The sequence below is a fragment of the Protopterus annectens genome, chromosome 17.part0 (genome assembly GCF_019279795.1).
Source record: "Protopterus annectens isolate FY-2018-M chromosome 17.part0, PAN1.0, whole genome shotgun sequence".
Classification (NCBI taxonomy): Eukaryota; Metazoa; Chordata; order Ceratodontiformes; family Protopteridae; genus Protopterus; species Protopterus annectens.
The window spans coordinates 594,141,367-594,155,270 of NC_056751.1; the positions used below are offsets into that span (position 1 = coordinate 594,141,367).

General features: G+C 47.1%; 1 protein-coding gene across 1 annotated transcript in view; it reads left to right on the plus strand.

Moving 5' to 3' along the window:
• UBE2M (ubiquitin conjugating enzyme E2 M) overlaps positions 1-13,904 on the plus strand; it is an 861,662-nt gene that overhangs the window by 419,733 nt on the left and 428,025 nt on the right. The gene's annotated exons all lie outside the window — the stretch shown is intronic.

Here is a 13,904-nt window from a genome sequence, read left to right on the forward strand (position 1 = left end):
TCGGATCATGACTTAGAGAGGGTGGTCAGTAGGCTCCTAAAGTCGCAGGCACTGGCCAAAATGTTGACTAGCCCTTCTCAACAGACTGTGGCTATCCCTGTTGCTTCAACTGTTCCTCCTCCGACCCTACCAACGTGTTCGGAGCCGGAGCTCGTTGGGGCTCGAATAGTCAGAACGTCTGAGCCGATACCACACCTTTGGCTCCCTCGGCTCCGATCTCTTTATTGTTTCCGTCCTTGGAGGGATCTGGGTGCCGAGACTCCCTCATCTGCTCCAAGGGGGCGAGTGGCATCGGACCCTTGTCTGACCCCGTTCTCCCTGTCGGGGCCTCGGCGCAGGTGAGCTCGGCCCCGACATGGGCCTCGAAGCCGTCCCTCTCTGTGCCGGAAGGGGTTCATGTCTCTTCGGAGCGGGGACTATCTTCTCTGCCTGATAGGGGCTCCTTTCAGGTCATGAGCGTGCTGACTCTGGTGTCGGCTCCACGATCGACCCCTTCGGCTCCTCCCCCCATTGTGCCTGCGTCGGTCTCTGTCCACCCTTCTGACCCCAAGCGTGGAGAACAGGCGCTCTAGGTAGCCCCATTGGGGGTATCTTCCTCTTACGAGGCCTCCCCTGATCATTCAGAGGAGCCCCCTCGGAAGAGAAAATGTAAGAGGAAGCATGTTGACTCCCCCGAGTCAGTCACCTCTGACACCAACTTGGAGGATTCGGAAGGGTCCCCAAGGTCCCCCTCTGAGGATGTATCCTTTTCAGACATCCTGGAGATCTTGAGGCAGAGGGGGTACTGGACTGCCCTTAACCCTTCCGAGGATGAGTCTGTGTACCTGGACGCGTTTGGTTCTCGCCCTTCCACCTCCTGGGTGTCTCCGCCTTTTGACCCACTCATGGAAGTGGTGGCTCGGAAGGCGTGGACGGCCCCGGACACAGTGGAACCAACTCCCTGCAGGCCCACAAAATTCATCACAGCCCTGTCCGATAAACAGTTTCTTACGAAGGGTGTCCCTGTTGATGCCATAGTGGTTGCAGCAGTCACTAAGAAGGAGCTGGATGACCCTTCTATGCCTGTCCATCCACCTAATAAAGAATCTAGGACAATGGACAGGTACGGGAAGCGGATGTTTTCTTCAGCGACCTTTTCCATGCGGTCGCTGAACTCTCTGTGCCATTTCACCCGCCTACAAAGGGATCTCCTTAAGGAACTGGGTGATGCCCTTCAGGATCCATCTGCTGCGGGGTCTCAGGAAAAGATTAACTCCCAGCTGGCGACCCTTAACTCTATAGTTAACTCCTCCATGTGGCTCATTTCTTATGCAGCCGATGGGGCGAGTAGGGCCGCAGGCACAGGCGTGGCTTTGAGAAGACATGCGTGGATGCGGTTATGTAACTTTGCTGACACCTTTAAGGTGTCCTTCACCAATACCCCCTTCGATGATTCGGCTTTGTTTGGACCACAGGTGAAGGATACACTTACCAGGTGTGAGCAGGAAGGCAAGACTCTCTGCTGTGGGACTCAGTTTTTCTACTCCCTCTGGAACATACCCTAAAGGTCAGAATAGTGGAAAAATGTGGTTTCGCAAACCCCAGGGAGTCATGCCTGACACGTGGAGTGTTTCCTCCAGAGGCAGAGGAGGGAACAATAGACGCCGCCCAAGGGGCAGAGGGGATACGCAAAATCAGGGTAGCAGGGAATCCTTCTCTGACCAACCCTTTCAGCACCCCTGAGGGACTGCCCTGACTGGCCACCTTCGGAGGCAGTCGGTGGAAGATTGTCACTGTACCCAGAAGCCTGGCGACTCCTCACACAAGACAAATGGGTACAGTCTATCATATCCGAGGGTTACAAAATCCCCTTTGTCCACACCCCCGTACAAACAAGTCCCTTCCAGATGTTCCACCTGGTCTAAGGGAACAAGCAGTTCTAGAAATTTTAAAACTGCTAGAAAAAAGAGCCATCCAACCAGTCCCAGCAGACCAGCAAGGATCTGGGATTTACTCCAAGTTCTTTTTGGTACCAAAAAAGACAGGGGACTGGAGACCCATTTTGGATCTCAGCAGGTTAAACAAATCTGTTCAAAGAACAAAGTTCCGGATGGTCACGCTTCAATCCATTCTACTCTTTTTTGGTCAGGACAATTGGATGTGCTCTATAGACCTTCAGGATGCTTAACACCATATCAAAATGGACAGACGCTCCAGAAGGTTTCTCCGCTTCCAGCTGGGAGCCAGTCACTATCAGTTCAGACCCCTGCCCCTTGGTCTCACCACAGCCCCCAGGGTGTTCACCAAATGCATGGCAGTGGTTACGGCTCACCTGAGACTGGAAGGATTCCAGGTGTTTCCATATTTAGACTGGCTCCTAACTGCTTCCACCAGGCATCAGCTAATCCAAGCCAGGGATTATACCATACAAACTTGCTCCGAGCTAGGTATCTCTCTAAACTATGAAAAGTCTGCATTGTTGCCTTATCAGTCTATAACCTATATAGGCGCCATTCTAAATACAAAAGAACTGTCGGCAAAACTTCCATTAGAAAGCGTATTAGACATACGCCGACATGTTCAAACATTACTACAGTGCAAAAGAATTCAGGCCAGATTTGTACTGAAAACCTTGGGTCTCATGGCAGCAGCAATCACATTACTTCCCCTGACTCACTTTCACATGCGGATTCTTCAATGGATGCTTTTTACCCAATGGTCCTTCCAACAGCTTCTGATGTCTCGCAACATAATCGCCCAATCATGCAAAGACCATCTCTCTTGGTGGATGGTCTCCCCTCAACTTTTTCAGGGCAGACTGTTTCTTTCCTCCGGTTGCCATGGTGATGACATGTCTCCCTGATCGGGGGGGGGGGCATTTTCAGGGCAGGACTGTCCAGAGCATTTGGCAACCCCTAGAGTACCACCTGCACCTAAATGTCTTGTAGATGAGAGCGGTACTTTTAGCGTTGCGAGCTGTTCAGGACTCTCTACCTACTGGGGACTATTGCAGTTCAGACAGACAGTATGTCGGTAGTCTGGTACATCAACAAGCAGGGCGGAACCAGGTCCTATCCCTTATGTCGAGAAGCGCTCAGACTCTGGCAGTGGGCAATCTCCTCTCAACGGTTTCTGATAGCAACACACTTCCCCGGGAAATCCAACGTCATAGCGGACAGGCTAAGCAGAGCAATTCTTATGCCTCACGAGTGGTGTCTGTCAGCAGCGGAAAAAAATTTCCGCAGATGGGGGTCATCCTTGCTGCGACTTTTTTGCAACCCCTCTCAACAGCAAGTGCAGCGACTTCTTCACTCTTTCCCCTCCCAGGCCATTTCCCCCAGAGATGCTCTAGTTCACGATTGGCCCCGGGGTCTTCTCTATGCATTCCCTCTCTTTCCCTTAATTCCAAAACTGATTCGGAAAGCGACCGCTTTGGGATCCACGATGATCCTCATTGCTCCTTACTGGCCTCGACAAATTTGGTTCCCATTCCTGCATCGTCACCTGCTGGAGCAGCCCTGGAATCTGGACCCAGTGCCAGACCTCTTGATCTATCAGTCGGGCGAGCTGCACCAATCCCTTCACGCTCTCAACCTCACAGCTTGGTTGCTCCACTTCCAACCTTAGCCAAGCTTCCACATATTTCTCAATCAGTGCGTGAAATCATACTTTCTTCGCATAAGTCTTCTACCAGGAAGACTTATGCTAGTAAGTGGAAAAGTTTTTCCCTCTGGGCAGAGGCCAGAAATATAGACCCCTTTACAGCCCCTGTCCATAACGTGTTGGATTTTTTGGCGGAACTTTTTTGAGCAGGTTCCTAGTCTGCCACCATTAGGGTCCAATTGGTTGCTATTGCTAATTTTCATGTTGGTCTTATCAGTCCAGTATCATGTCCCACAAACTGTGTAAGGCCTTTCTTAAGGGGACTATTTTACTTAAACCCCCGGTTAAAAATCCCCCTCCTCCGTGGGATTTGAACTTGATATTAGCTTCATTGATTCTCCCTCCTTTTGAACCTGCGGCTTCTTGTTCCTTAAAGTTACTCTCCTGGAAGACTCTTCTTAGTTGCCATCACCTCAGCCAGAAGAGTATCGGAACTTCAAGCCCTTTGTATTCGCCCTCCTTATTTTATTTTTCACAGAGTTTCACTCAGGACTGATCCTTCCTTTTTACCCAAAATACCCTCAGAGACCAATCTCAATCAGGCTATTGATCTTCCTGTCTTTTTTCCCCAGTTATTCAAACAGAGCTGAACAAAAGTTACACTATTTTGGATGTTCACAGGCAGTTGCGCTTTTATTTGGATAGGACCAAGCAGACAAGAAAATCAGATCAACTCTTTCTGTCCTATGCTGGGGGCAAGCAGGGCCTACCAGTTTCTAAGGAACCTTGTACAGGTGGTTGGCCTCTATTACCTTGATCTACCAACTGAAGGAAGAACTTGTCGACAGTTCTTTTGTATTTAGAATGGCACCTATATAGGTTATAGACTGACAAGGCGACAATGCAGACTCTTCATAGAAACTCCCTACAAAACCAAAAGCTCATTCCACCAGAGCATTGGCTACGTCGGTAGCTTTTCAGGCTAGACTTCCAATGGAATCTATTTGTGCTGCAGCCACATGGGCCACTCCTCATACCTTCATTTCACATTACTAGTTGGATGTGGCTTCAGGAGTTGAGCTGATTTTGGTTCCACTGTTCTCAAGAGTCTGTTTCGATGAGCCACCCAGGGTCAAGGTGCTAGGGTCGCTGTCCCATCCAGCAAGAATGAAGGCGAGATAGACAACTTAACATTAAGAAGTTATGTACCTACCAATAACGTTCCATGTTAGTTGTCTTCATCTCACCTTCTTTCTTGCGTCCCACCCTCGATCCCCCTAGCCTGGTCAGGACAGAGAGGAATCTCTTTTTGAGGCCTTCTTTCTATGGTTAACTCCTTTTTAGGTTACATTCTCTGCTTGTAGCACTGTAGGTAAACCTTGTGGTGGGAATTGGTGTTTGTTCCTTGGTGTTAGCTCTACCTAACGAGATCTGGGTATCTGACGCCTAGCATTGTGGGATAAGGGGAGGCCTTGAGCCGGTAAATAGCTCTTGAGCTTTAGTAAAAGACCGAGTCGGAGCCGAGGTTCGGCTCCAAACCCATCCAGCAAGAAAGAAGGCGAGATGAAGACAACTAACATGGAACGTTATGGTAGGTACATAACTTATTTTGTTGTCAGAACGTTTTTGTCCTCCACAAACCCCCATTGATCCAGGCCTAGCAAGTTTTGGCAACAACTTGCTGCTGTTATAGCTAGTGTAGATATAAACACATTATAATCATGGTTTAAAATTGGGATCTATATCAGAAGCGCGAACATTCAAAAGGTCGAGTCTCGTATGGACGACACCATATGACCGAACTTTTGAAAGCACGCACGTTTCAGCGGAGATCACCATAGGGAATATTTCCCTTTACTTCACTGTAGTGCAATCTCTGAGTTGGTATATTTAAGTAGTGGGGGGGGGCTGTCAGGGGTGCAAGGGGATTGCCCCTTGCTCAGAGAATTCAGGTAGGTTTTTTTGTTTTTTTTATGTTCAATGTTTTAAAACTTTGCTCATATGTTGTCAATCATATGAGTGAAGTTTTAAAATTTCGAGCATATAATATAGACCCTAAAATTGAACTGGGTCTACATGAAGCTGGGTCTGACTGTTTTTTTGCTGTCTAAGTATTACAGCCACCACAGTTTTCTTCCAAATTGTTGGCATTTCCCCTCCTTTTAAATTACAGATCTGATGTCCATTTCATGCTTCCTCCATGATAGGTTTTAGGATCTGATATTTGATCGGTTCAGCCTCTTCGCAAAAATCATGATTCAAGCTTTGAGCTCCTGTGTCCCATGATGCATCGCATCTGCTCTACTTTGATATAATTTTCTGCCATCCAGCACAGACGTGATCCCATTGTCTCCAAGCATGCTTGTAGGCAGACAAGTCTATTTTTCCTTGTTTCTCTCTCCTCTTTGAATTTTGTTAAATTTCTGTACCATAGAATTCCTTTTTCGTAGCTAAACTTTCCCCTCATAAGTAATTTGTTGATCCATACGTTACTCCCCCTCGCCCCCTCAAGGATTTCTCTCCTCTAGTCTGACCGTTGGCCATGCTTTCTCTTTCCCTAGTTCAAAAAAAAAATCTTTCCCAGTATCTTCTCCTTTCTTTTATACAGTTTATTTGGTACTAAGGCAAAAATCTCATTGCCTGAGTATTGCAGTGATTGTGAGGGTGGAAACCTTGTGTGTGTAAGTTGTCTAATTATGGCTAATAAACCAACAGGGTTCAAAAGATGCAACTTTTGTTGGCACAAAACTCGGGTGCCCAAAAGAGGCGCGTCTGTCGCGGGCCTGTGCAGTTAGAGGCAGACTGATATTTGCTCGATCTTTAATCCCTGCGCCCTATCAGACTGCAAAAATAAACAGTTTAAGAGGTTGTCTACCTGCTTCTGGGGCTCAAACGCCTTTAATCTGTGACCATCAAAGAAGTGTACCCCCTAAACATCCCCGAGGGTTATGTCTTCTGTTCCAGAAAAAGGCAGAAGTTATTGGATCAAACTGCCTCAGATCCAACTGATATCCACTCTTCGTTGGATCCGAAAGGTGCCTTGGATCTGACAGAAACTGGACCGGCTATGGCTAGTCCTCTGATCTGATCCTTCTCTGGTCCTAAGACTTCAGGTCAGGCATTGTTGGGATCTGAAGTTCCCTGTCTGAGATCTTGGAGCCGTACCCCAGTTTGGAACAAGTAGTCATCCCCAGATTTGGCTACTCTGATCAGTCATTCTCCTGCCAAGTCTATTGACTCTCTAGCTTCCTGCAGATCCTGTCTGTTTTCCCATGCAGATATGGGCAGGATGATGCAGAGTTTCACCAAAACTTCAATTCAGATGGGGATTCTGTCCCAGTCCCATACTGGATCCGTGGGAGAACCAACACCTATAGTGCAAACTCCTCTTCCGATCTGACCAACCGCTTCAGAAACCCAGGATCCAATTTAATAGACAGCTGTCATTGGAGCCAAGGATATATCTTTTCTCGACTGCATTAGTATCCCAGACCAGCTCTGCTCCAATGCTCTCGGAGCAGAGTGAGTCCTATACCCCAGACGTTGGCTCAGAGACTGCGGGGTTGGTCTGTGCTCCAATTTTCTTGAATCCATCCCTTCCCCATAGGAGCTTAGAACCTCAGCAGTTTGGTTCTGATGCTATCTGGAGGTGCCGGATCCAGGGTGGCTTCTGCCAGTCTCCTGTGGCAGCTTCGGCTGCAAGGGGTGGGGGAAAGTTTCCCCAGTTTCATCAGCCTTTCAGGTGGCAGAGGGGACATTCTGTAGAGCTAGAGAAGCCCCCCCCCCCCCAGATTTTATCCAGTCACCTTCTAATCTGAGCTTTGGGCCCATTCATCCTGCCTGTAGCTGTAGTGAGCTCCACCAGGAGAGCCTCCAGACCCCCCTCCCCTACAGGTGGTCACCTGTTCCTCCTGTTCCTCACCCGAGCATCCGACAGGGGAGGTTCATTGGAAGAAACTGTACAAAAGGAGGCACTTTTACTCTCCTTTGGAGTCCTTGACTGAAGACGCAGACTTCGATGAGGGAGAAGGGGACCCTTCTATCTCCACTCGGTGACATCTCCTTTGGAGATATTTTAGAACTCCTAAAGCAAAGAGTGGATGGTCACCCCATCCCCCCTTCTGAGCAATCTGTTTCTGGAGGTCATAGGGATGGGCCCGTCTATGTTCCATGTGATCCAGCCAGCGGATGAACTTTAGCTACTTTCCCACTAGGCTTGGAAGGAGCCAGACAGCATCGACACCACATGCAAGCATGCACACAAGTACCTCAGCCCACCTACTGATCGTTTACATTGGAGCAAAGGTATCCCCGCTGATGCCATTGTGGTGTCAGCAGCCACTAAGAAGCAGCTAGCAGAATAGAGCTCTACTGTCCACCCCACCCCCACAAGGACTCTTGGGTGTTGGACAGACACAAGAACCATCTTTATGCTTCAGCTACCTTTTATGCTGAGAGCATTGAATTACTTGGCACATTTACACATCTGCAGAGGGACCTGGTTAAAGAACTTAGCAATTCTGAGTCATTGTTGGAGGAGGACCTCAAGAAGGCACTCCTCAGTTTGCCACTTTCCTCCAATTCCTTAATGAGGGTAATCTCTAATGCCACAGAGGGAACCTCTTGAGTAGCTGGAACAGGCCTAGCCATTCGGCAACATGCCTGGATGAGGGTCTGTGGAACTCTTTAAGGCGTCCTTCATCAGTGCCCCTTTGATTCTTCCCTGTTTGGAAAATCAAAGAAAACTCTTACCACCAGGGAGGGAAAGACCTTGTCTACTGTAGGAATTGAAATTTCTTCAAGGAACCAACTGAGTTGAAAGATGTGGTTCAGGAAATCTCAAGGTCCTGTCCTGGATTTCCAAGAATATTCTGCCTACAGAGCCAGAGGAATTGGATTTAATGGAAGATACTGACGTAGAGTCAGAGGTCTACAGAATCAGGGCCCCCGGAGAAATTTTCTCTGGCAGGCCCTACCAGTGCTCCTGAAGCATTGCCCGATTGTCGTACTCTGGAGGCAGTCTCTGGTGCAGACTATCGTTGCACCTAGATGCCTGGGCAAATTAAACAACTGGGTACTAAACATTATTTCCAGAGGTTACTATATTCTCTTTTCCCTTCCACCTTCAAACCCCAGGAAGAATATCTCTGATGTGCCACCCAGTCAGAGGGAGAATGCCATTCAAGACGTTCAGAAATTTCTAGCAAAGAAGCCCTCCAAAGGGTCCTGACCGAACAACAAGTATGCGAAACGTATTTGCTTTCTGGTGTTAGACATCGAACCTGTGACCAGTCTAAGATCTGAGCAATCTGAACCTATTTGTCAAAGAAGTCAGAGTTCTGCTTCGTTCCATACTGCTAGTACTATGCAACGATTGGATGTGCTTCATAGCTCTCCAAGGCATATATTTTCATATCAAAATAAACAAGCTTTCCAAGAGACATTTGCACATCTGGCAGGGAATCCATCATTACCAATTCAGCGCACTCATCTTTGGCCTCACCCACCCTCCATGTGTTTACAAAGTGCATTTCAGTGGTAGCAGCTCACCTGAGACTACAAGGATTCCAGGTGTTTCCATAATTGGACGATTGGCTCCTAACTGCACCAACAAGGCATCAGCTTCTTCAGCCCACACAGTACTTGCCACAAATCTTCAGTCACCTGGGAATCGTGATAAACTTGGCAAAGCCAAAATTGCTCCCTGTGCAGAAAAGTTCATAGGAACGCAACGGAACACTCACACACAGCTGCATTGCCCACACATGTAATCTCTGACACAGCAAGTTCAAGTAGTACTGAATACACCCACTCCACCTACAGAACTAATTTTGAGAGCTGTAGGATCTGTCAGTTGCCATACTCCTGCTACCACTAGTAAGGCTCTTTATGCAAGTACTACAATGGACTCTAGCTGTTCAGTGGTCCATTGTGTACCAGCCACCATCTGTTCCTATTAGACTAACCCCAGTTTGCAAGCGTCACTTCCGGTGGTAAATTCCCTCAAACGACCTATACCTGGGCAGGGTGTTTTCTCTTCCCCCTCCAGTAGCCACAGTGACGATGGATGCTTCCCTGTTGAGGTGGGGGGCCATTATCAAGGAAGATTGGTCCAAGGCACGTGGTCCATAACAGAGACCAAGTTGCACATTAACATTCTGCAGATGAGCAGTCCTGATGTTGCAAGCCTTTCACAACCATCTCCCTCTGGGAACAATAGCAGTTCATACAGACATGTCAGTAGTCTGATACATCACCAAACAGGGGGAACCCATTCATACCCCTTGTGCAGAGAAGCCTTGAAAGGGTGGGAATTGGATGATCTCTTCAAACTATTTTCTCATTGCAATGCACACTTCTGGTGAGACCAACTTACTGGTCAACAGACTAAGCAGATATGTCTCGAGTCCATGTAAGTGAGTCCATGTAAGTGATCCCTGAACCAGTCTAGCAAACCAAATATTCAGCCCATGGGGCCAACCTTGTGGAAATATTTTTGCCTCTCCCCAAACAAGTGCAACAAGTACTTCGCTCTCATACCTCCAAGCAGGAAGTCGCCAAGGGATGCTGTAGTCCATGATTGGCCTTCGGTATGCTTAACCTCCATTACCTCTCATTCCGAAACACCTACAGAAAGCCAGTAGGTTGAAAAACACTTTAAGCCTCATTGCCCTTTTCTGGCCTCATTGGGTATGGTTTCCCTTAAGTCTGACATCAAATTTCCTCCGTGGATACTGGATCCCAGGCATGATCTAATTTTCCACCTGTCAGAATATCAACATCCCAATCTCAGATCTTTACAATTAACCACTTGGTTTCTCCACTTCCACTGATTCTAAAAGTCAGGCTAGCTTGCCTGGTCTAAGATTATTGCTTCCCAGACGCCTTCAACAAAAAAGGTTTATAAGTGGAAGAGATTTTCAGTATGGGCATCCAAACAGAATATTGATCCTTTTCAGCTCCTGTTTCAGTTATACTTTTCCCAAGTTCACTTTTTCAAGATGGTGCCAGATGTTCTTCGTGTTTCACTGTTGCAGTCATTACGTTTGAGTTCTCTGCTTGCAGTAGCCCTCAGTAGGCCTGATTAATAGTCTTGGGTCCTGTGTTGGTTGCTGTCCCTTCTTCCATGACGTCAGGGGTGTAAAATATTCAGCCGGCGCCATTACATCAGTCTTTCTTGCCATGCGGTGCCCGAAGTAGAAGCAGTTTGCAAGTGCAAGTCGGCAGACACCTGAAATTTACGTTTTCGAGTTTCAGAACCAAAGTCTTCAACTAAAGCTAAGTATCCCATTGGGGAAACTTTTTCTTGCTCTTTACCGATGTCAGTAAAAGTTAATTGCATTACTTGTGGAAAGCAAATACCTCAAAGATTTTCATTCATACTGTATTCCTTGCCGAGGCCTTGACCACGACATACCTTGCTGTCGGTTTTGTGCTTTATTTAATCAGCACACTATCCGTCATCTGTATATTTTTGCCTGTAAATATTTCGGTTCTTGGCTTAATTATCCAGAAATGTCTATTGGCCATCCTACTACCGGGATTTTGAAAAAACAGAGGCCGCAGATGTCCAAAACTGCCGACGCTTCTCCTAAGCTAGTCGCCTGTTTGCTGGTACTCTGAGGTGCTTTCGCAGTCCCTGATACCTGCTACTTCTGATTCGCAGGCCTCTACTGAGACCCATTCGGAGTCCAGTATGCCGCGAGATGCTTCAGCTATGGAACCCGCAGATGTCTCTACCTTGGATGAGTCCGGAGCTGTTGTGCAGGCGCACCGGCTTCTGAGGGTGTATTCAGGCCTACAGACTTGCATATTAAACAGACGCCTCCTTCATTTAGGCCTAAATCTCGAACCATGCCTAAAAAACTGACGCCCAGGCCGCATGCTCAGACCTCTCTGCCTAAAAAACAAATAAGAATGGCTGAAGGTCTTGACTCTAATCGGGGGAAGCCAACCTCCCCCTTCTAAGAGGTCTAGGACTGAAGTTGTTTATGAATCTTCTGAACAGGATTCTGATTTTTCTGATTCTTCTGATGATCTGGATTTGCCCTTATCTACTTATGAGGATTCTGATGCAGAGAGGACTCTATTCCCTCTGCTTCCCCTCCAGAGGATTTTTCTTTTGGTGAAATCTTACATACTCTAAGGGAGCATTTCCACTGGGAAAGCCAGGATTTTTCCAATTCAAAAAAGAGGTTTAGGGATTTCTTACTCCTGCCTCAGCGTAGGCTTTTAGCTATTCCTTCTGTACTAGACATTGTTGATGCTTTTTCGGAATCTAGTTTGGCCCCTGATTCTTTGCCTCCTGCTCCAGTAAAACCTGATGGATATTACAGGGTTCCTGATTCACACAAGTTCCTTTTTAAAAATCCTATTGCGGATCCAGAGATTATTTCACAGGGACCAAAGAGCATTAAGGCTTCTACTGCAAAAAATCTTACCCCTTCAGATTAGAGATTCCAGGGCGCTGGATAGATGGTGTAAGAAGGTTTACACTTCTGCAAAGTATCAGCAACCAACATGTTATTGGATTGCTTAAACAGAAAATGATGATTCCTGACTGTGCGGAAAATAGATTTACAGGATTTAATGCATTCTGCTGAGCAGGTTGGAAAACCTACTTTGCAATGTGTATTTTATTCATTAGAGGCCTCTTGCAGGACTGCTGTTACTTGGTCTGTGCTCAGAAGGCATGCTTGGCTTAAGGAGCAATCTTTGCCTGATCATGTTAAAGCTAAATTGTTGGATGCTCCCTTAAAATCAGGACTGCCTGTTTGGCAACAAGGCTAAGGAAGTTCTTAAAAAGGAGGATAAAGCTAAATCTATGCAAACTGTTAAAGATTTCTTACAAGTTCAGCCTCCTAGATTTAGTAGGCACTGGCCCTCTAAGAATTGGTCCTTTCCAGCCCCTTCCAGGTCTTCTCAAGCCAAACCCAGACACAGCAGAAGCCCCAGGTTTCAGTCCCAGGGGACATACAAGACTAAGCAGTGGGGGTTTCCGCACCCAAATCAGGGTGTAGTAAGACCGCCCCCCTGTGGAAAACTATCTCAATGACTTGCTTTTAAAACTTCCAAGCACTTTCCAACTGGATGCTCCTTTAGGTGGAAAGGTTGGTCTGCAGGCCAAAAACTGGGAACTCATTACCCAGGACAAATTGGTTTTAAATAGTGTCCCAAGGATACAGATTTCACTTCCACACCTTATCACCCCCAACTGGGTGGCCAGATCAACCCCCAAATCAGTGGGCTGAGGCCCAAGCATGGGGGGCTATTCACTTGGTACCAGAAGGGGAAAAGGGACAAGGTTTCTATCAGAGACTTTTTCTGGTACCCAGAAAAGGCAATACATGGCGTCCTATCCTGGATCTTTCTGATTCCAAAATTCAAGATGCTGACTCTTCAGCTGCTTCCTGTGCTAGGCAAAGATGCATGGTTGACAACGCTAGACTTAAAAGAAGCATGCCTGCACATCCCTATCGGAGTCTTGCAGAAGATACCTACACTTCAAAGCAGGCGACATGCACTGTCAATTCTCTGCACTACCCTTTGGCTTATCTACTGTGCCCAGGGTATTCACAAAGTGCCTAGCTCCAGTCATTGCATTCCTTAGACAAAGAAATATTCAAATATATCCATACCATGGACGAATGTCTAATTCAGGCAGAAAGCCAGGACATACTTTTGAATCATCTGGCCTTTGTTCGAAGGGTACTGACTTGTCTGGGGTACACCATAAATGAAAAGAAATCGCAACTGATACCCTGTCAAATTATATTCCTGGGAGCAAGCTTGAATACAACTCCCCAGATGGCTTTCCTCATGCCAGAGAAACACTCATTTGACAACCTACTTCAAGTGGCTACAGAAACCCAGTTGTCTGCAATGCAAATGCTGCAGGGCTTGGGGTTCATGGCCTCCTGCATTCTTCTAATTCCATATGCAAGGCTGCATATGAGGGAACTGCAATGGTATCTCAAAAGCCTATGGTGTCAACATTCACAGGATCTAGAAGCTATGATTCCTTGGAACACAGCTTTAAGCTACCAAGTAAATCTACAAGCTCAATTCCTGCCAGGAAAACTAAATACACTGGCAGATGGACTAAGCAGAAACCTCATGGACCCACACAAGTGGAAACTGGAACCAAGGATTTTCAACATGTTGACAAGCAAATGGGGGAGCCCAGATGTAGACCTGTTTGCCTACCCCCAGAACCATCAATTGGACAAATTATGCACAAGGATTCCCCACAAACTAGCTTGGAAAGTGGATGCTCTATCCTTCAGCTGGAAAAACCTATCAGTTTATGCCTTTCCTCCTCT